At 39.2% G+C, this 6,810-nt stretch overlaps 1 protein-coding gene across 1 annotated transcript in view; it reads right to left on the minus strand.

Moving 5' to 3' along the window:
• The window catches only part of hpcal1 (hippocalcin-like 1), a 20,043-nt gene extending 15,037 nt beyond the window's left edge, over nucleotides 1-5,006 (minus strand). The window contains exon 1 of the mRNA XM_033647995.2: nucleotides 4,562-5,006. The gene's annotated coding sequence lies outside the window, so the exon portion shown is untranslated. The remainder of the gene's footprint in view (nucleotides 1-4,561) is intronic.
• Nucleotides 5,007-6,810: the final 1,804 nt, after the last annotated feature.

Consider the following 6,810-nt stretch of genomic DNA (forward strand, 5'->3'; position numbering starts at 1 on the left):
AAGCCTGTGAATGTTTCAGTGCAGGAGCAACCAACTGGAATAAAAGTGATGCTCAGTTTGAGAATATAATATCATTGTGTCTTCTGACTTTGATTTAACAGGGCTATGGTTTAAATTACACAGTGCCCTGCAGGCCGGAGCGTAGTCCTTCCGCTCTAACATACAACAGGATGAGGAAGCGACAGCACCTCCTCAGCTCTGGGTCACATGGACTTTTCCAGGACAGCTCAGTGAGCAGGCTGAGCCGGAGCAGACGTAAGTATGGGCGTTGCTATTTATTCCCTCAAACATACAAAACCACATGAAAACCTAGAAGATTCCAGGCTGGGAGACTGAAGCGTGCTGCAGTGATGTTTCAGGAATGTGTGCTGCTAAATTAAGAGAGTGGAGATAGTTGTAATTTGGGGTGGAAAACAGCAAAAGAGTGTGTACTCTGGAAAAGAGGATGTTTGTTAAAATTATACAAACACACTTGCAGAGCAGTTGCACAGAGTCTCCTGGCCTCTGAAACATGCTCATTAAACCCTAAAAGTAAACTAGACTCACACAAATAAAATATGGGCTGCAATTATGGCTCATGCCACTTTTTTTATGAACTTACTTCTTAGAATAAAAAAGATTGAAGGGAGTAGAACAATGTCACAACACTGATAAAGCACATTTCTGTGCAATGCAAACAGTTGTCTTATAACTGCTTGTGATTCCTGCGTGTACATGCAGGCCTGCATCTGAGATGTTGCAGGATGCTTTGGATGTTTTCACAGCTGGGAACAGGGCATTTTCCGAAGTTGCTACTTGGTGCAGTGGAAAATGTTCTGAAATGCAGTCAGAAATAACCGCTAGATATCGCTCTGACATCTGCGTGACCTCCTCTGCAGAGAGAATCACGCTCTCACTGCCTCGTCTGCCACAGATTGCAGTGTAAGTTCGCAACTCTGGGTGCTGTCTGTGAGCGTTGTTTGATACACAACAGCCCCCTGAGATTGCCATTCCACATTCAGTGTTTGCAATTCCCTTTGATTACACAGCAACAGTCTCTCCTCTTGTCCCCCAACCCCCATAGCCATTCCTGTTTCTGTATGGTCCACTTTTTCCAGTGGGTTCCCTGCCTAATGAGACTGGTTCACACAGGCCCCCCCACCCCAGGGCTCACAGCAATGATCTTATAAACCTCTGAGCAGGCCAGTTTCACTGCTGTTTGCCATTCCTGGGCCCACTTCATTTCCTGGGTAATGGCTTGTCACAACAAAGAAAGCCTCCATTCTTCTCCCAGATGCTCATTATACGTCTTGTATTAGCAAAGACGGAAAAATAAAGGACAGAAGAGATGAGGGTATGTGTTTAGACACGCAGTAGTAGAAATGGTCCGTCTATCCATAAAGCATGACACATAGCTGATGGGGCTTATTATGTTTCTGACAGTGCATCAGTTAGTGAGTGTACACAACTACATCAACTGGTGTCAATATTTTCAAGCATGGGTTGCATGCACAGGAAAAAGTTTGTGGTTTAAGCCTCTAAATTGTGAATATTCACTGGTTGGACAAAACAAGACGTCTGAAGACATCACCTTGTCCTCTGGGAAACTCTGATGGACATTTGATCGACTTCCTATCTAATCAATTAATAAAAATAAATCTGTAGGTTCACAGATGATGAAAACAAGCGTGAGTTGCAGCCCTACAAAGAGTTTGTTAATCCGCTGGATAATTTCCAGTTTCTTGCTGCCCAAAATAGAACTGACTCCACATTTCACAGAACATTTCCCGTCCTCAACTCTGCGTAAACACGACAGAGAAAATATTTTTCGTGCCATCTGTGTTGTGCCTCTTTTGAATGAAATGTAAATCAAACAAACTGATATGGCTCTTTTGCGTACAAAGAAAGCAGAGTTACCATTTTAGTGGTGCGTGCGTGTAGCCTGCTGTGCAGTGGATGAGCAGAGCGGCCCTGCAGCTCGGATTTGTGTGTGTGTGTGTGTGTGCTACTGGTAACTAAGACTGCATCAGGTGGGTGAGGAGTTAGTCCAGCGCGAGAGGAAGAAAAGGAGAAAATGAGCTTGCAAGTTATTCTCGCTTTCAGCGCTGCATCGTGGCAGTCTCTCTGAACTAGTGTCAGAGAAAATCATGCAGGGGATCAGGATAAAGTCCCCAGACACACCAGTAGTCAAGGCAACAGGGTAGTAGAGCTAGGCTTATGAAAGGGAGGCGCTGTAACTATCAATCTGGGGCAGACGATATAGGCAGGAGATATATCAAGAATATTTTTTATGTTTGTGTTTCAATTTCAAATGTTTGCTGCTTGCTATAAAAACACTTCATCTAATGAAGCATTTTATTTATCCTGTTTAATGATTTCTGCATCATACTCACTGCTTAAAAGTTCACGCTTTCAGAATTATTATCTTTATTGTAGCAATGAGACAGTGATAATGTTTTCCATTAGTGAGTGGGCTTATTTATTTTGGACACACTCTTTGTATGTTGGCGTACGTCTTCTTATTAAAAAGTGTGAGATTAAAAAAAGCAGCAACAACAGTGTGAAATAGTAGTTGGAATTAGTGGGCTGGCACGCATGATTATGGCAAGACAGAAGTTTTAAGGGATGGATAGTCCCACGTCTTTGTTCATCAATAATGAGTCTCCACACGATATATTTCCCTTAGGACTTGGCAATAACTCTTTCTGCATCCTACAGTGATTACATGAGCTTATCAAATCACATATCTGTTGTCCAAACAATTTATTTCAAACAAGCTGTGACAAAAAAATTCCAATAATTAGTTATCTGAGATCAAGATCTTTTATGCAAGAGAGGCCTGAGAACAAATTACATAACAATCATAAAACAATGATCACACACACACGGGTACACTTTTGGTTAATTATTATATCAACAAGTTATTGAAGTATTTGTTTGACATGTATACAGATTTTCCCCAGCAGTGGAACACAGATGCTCTGAGCAGTTGTGTTTGTTATGTGGTCATGCATACATCGTGATTGCTTATTGATTTAGGAAAATAGGACAGCCCTGCTTTAACTTCAACTACACATATACACAATTACTAATTACAAATTGTTGATCTCATATCCACCATTGTGTTTATACTTAAATTAAACTGGCCTGCTTCATGTACACGCCCCCTCAGTCACTGCTGTGGTCCTTAAATTCCATCCTACTTATCTTCTCTCTTGAATATGAAATATGGAAGTTATAATCTACATGTGCAGGAATTTTCTGCATCTTGTTGTGCCCAAAGTCAGAGCTGAACTGGGGGGAAAAAGCCTTTAGGCTCTCTTCACTAGCTGTATGGAACAATCTGCTAAGTTATCTGAAGCTTCAACTCGTGACGACCTTGAATGAGTTTAAAACCATGGTGAAATCTACTGAGTCCACGGTGTCTGTGTGCAGCTGTCTTATGTAATTATTCTATGTCACTAAAGTCTATGTGCTTATGTGAATTTTTAATTTCTGTTCAAACTGTGTTGCTGCTGTTCTTGGCCAGGTCTCCCTTGTAAAAGTGATATTTAATCTCAATCAGGGTGTCTACAGATACAACTAAGTTAAAATTTCAGACCTTTTAAGACCTTTTTAATACCATCTTATATGACATTTAAGACCAAACCTGCAATCAAAATACATGTGTAAGTACTCTTTCCAAGTAAACATACTGATGTCAGGTCGAACAGTAAGGAAAAATGACAACAAGTGGGTGAGTTTAAGTTTAATGTGTTTAATGTAAAAAGAAAACAAAATCTCATCTCTGTCATAAATGCTATTTATTACTTAGTCTGTCCAATGATTGTAAACATACATTGGGTCTGTCAGGCTGGAGAAATTTTTGTGGTAACGTGAAAGAATATATTTAAAACCCCTTAAATCTGAATTAAGACTTTTTAAGGCCTTGTATGTATTTTGTTGGTCTTTATTTCTATTGTATGTCTCTTTCTTACTTGATGTAATCTTCTTTCTTAACTGTCTATATGTCTCTGCGCCTGTTTTTACTTGCTCTGTTATCACTGCATCAAACAAAAAAGTTAAAGGGGGGAAAAAATGCCATTTATTATTGCAATTCTTTGGTGTGTCCAGTGATTGTAAACAGTCACTGGGTCTGTCAGGCTGGAGAGATTTTTGTGGTGATGTGATGGAAAATATTTGAATTTAAGACTTTTATATTCAGAATATTTAAGACATTTAAAGACTCTTTAAGGACCTGTCAATGGGACAAACCTGCTTAAATAAGAATAGGAAAATAAATAAATAAAACTTAAATTTATGCAGGTTTTGTTCACAGTTTGTTTCGTCCTTTTTGCAAAACTTGCACTGACAACATGGTTTTTTTTTTAGTCTACCAGAGGCTGAATAATAAAGCAGCTGTAACAAATTCTGCAGTGTAGGTGTGATGTAGGCTAGTCATGTATGGGTGTAGCCCTCACAACACCCTCTTCTGTCATGGGGAAATTGCCACAGCAGACCAGGGTAGACTAAGTGCAGAAGCAGATGGACATTACAGAGGCTTTAACCAGTTTCTTTATTTAATAAAGTCGTGTAAACTTACCTTTTTTAGCTGGAACTGTTGTTTTCTGAGTGTTCCGGTTGTGAAGTCCACTTTCTTTAATCCCACTTTCCCACTTCACGTCACCAACAGCCTTAACTTAACCGTTAACTTACAGTAGCCCAACCTAACACCTCCTCCCACTGATACAACTCTATAAAAACACAACAAGAGAATTAGAGAAGATGCTCAAAAGACTCGGACACGTTAAGAGGCAAAAAATAAAGCGAAGACGGACCGGAGTTGCTTTAATGTTGTTGTTTTGTTAAGCTAGGTTGTTGTTGAGTCGGTCCTACTTCCAGTTCCCGGTGTAGCAGCTTTATCATTTAGTGGAAGATGTGGCACAGAGCTCGGTTTTCATCCGACTTTCCCAAGTTGCGACTAAAGGGGTTTCTTTTCTCTTAAAGGTCGAGTAAACCTACTTCCTTTGACTGCTAGAGACGTGAGTGCGCTTTGTGGTTATCAAATACTTCAATTAAGTGTTAAAAAAATGTAGTCGCGATGTTGAAGTTATTTTATAAAGATTTGCCCGCTACGCACACTTCAACCACCCCCGCTTAGGAAATGGACTCGTCCACACTGGCTGCTTCCATCGTAGAAACAGTCGCAGCAGCGTCCTGTGGAAAATTATCACTGGAGACTATTATTAGCACAATATCTAAAATAAACGGTTCACATTTGAGGGAAAATCTTGATACCACGGAAAGTACTCTGCAACTGCACCAAACGCACACATTATCATGAAAGAAGGCCATAAAAAATAGCAATTATATCATAAAATTGAGATAAAACATGCAATCCTATAAGCAAATATCTTATTGGAATAATAATAGTTAAGAAGTAACCCCTTAGAGGAAAACTACTCCAGCACATGATATCACAGCCCCTTGTTTTTTAATTACAGCCTACAAATAAGAGCATCATCAAGTGCTCTGATAAATCAAAAACTAATTTCTAGTCCCCCTGATGCTGTGGTACAGGCTGCACTGGAAAGTAGCTGCATTACATAATGTATGTGTTGCATAATAATAAAGTTATAACCTAATTTCATCCTCCTCAGTAGGACTTTTCTCTCAGCCTCTGTGAAGATGTACACTCATCTGTCAGTGCCTATGACAGTAACGTCTCTTGTGTAGGCTAAAGTGACACTGCAGGCAGAGCGGTGTGTATGTCAGCATTTCAGCAAGTGGATGAATAATTAACTGTGTGTGTATGCATGTGTGTGTGTGTGTGTGTCTTCCTGAAGCCTGACACCTGTTTCTATAAGCACATGGAGTGTTTTATCTCTACCTAAGAGTGAGTACAATACAGAGCAGGTGGGGGGGTTTGAGGCAGTGATAAAGTAGTCTGAGGTTGCTTTTGTTGCTAGTGCCAGGTTGTAACTTAATACAGTCACGGACCTTTGGTGGCTGGAGTAATGCTGATGGAAAACATGGTTCTGGAGGGAAAATTTAACATATCAAAAATTAAATGTGGCTAAAGATCATACTGGTATAAAACACCATGCTATGGCCAATATAAGCTAAAGTATGAACTCATAAACAGGTTGTTGTTGTTGTTGTTGTTGTTGGGGTATCACAAGCAAAACCTGAACAAGATTTAATAGCTACAACAGAGCCTTAATTTTGATTGGAAACAAAAAAACACTTTAAAAAACTTGACTCAAGGTCCATGCACTTCATATTTTTTCTTAAGCCCATGAGTTGCCGTTAAAACTGGATAGTTGGACCTTGATGATCTAAGTGTTAATCACTGACCATTATTGCACTCACGGACATAAAATGTGTGTTAAATTCATGTAGCGAGGATAATGGTTTCATTTGAAGACAATATATATTGACACAAACCATCTCCATGGCAACTAACAAACTACATTGGCTAATGGAGACTATGAGATGGTGCTGTAAGGCAATAAGCTGACCTTGATGGGTTTTTTTGTTTGTTTGTTTGTTTGATAATCTTAATCATTTTTTAGACAGGGTATTTAGTCTTTTACAAAATTAAAAACTCATTAGCAAAGTGCAGTGATATGACAGGTAGTGGACCAATTAAATTAAACTACACATGTTTAATCAAATATCATCTTGTGTTACAAATTAGCTGAATATGCAGTTACATTTTATGTCATACATTTGGACATAAGTTGATGCTCTGATCCAGAACAAGAGTTTAAATTTATTATAATTTAATGTATTAAATCCTACCCAAGGACACTACAAAAATACGTAGTGGCTGCTGCTGGGATTAAATGT

Source organism: Epinephelus lanceolatus, chromosome 13, assembly GCF_041903045.1.
Source record: "Epinephelus lanceolatus isolate andai-2023 chromosome 13, ASM4190304v1, whole genome shotgun sequence".
NCBI lineage: Eukaryota > Metazoa > Chordata > Actinopteri > Perciformes > Serranidae > Epinephelus > Epinephelus lanceolatus.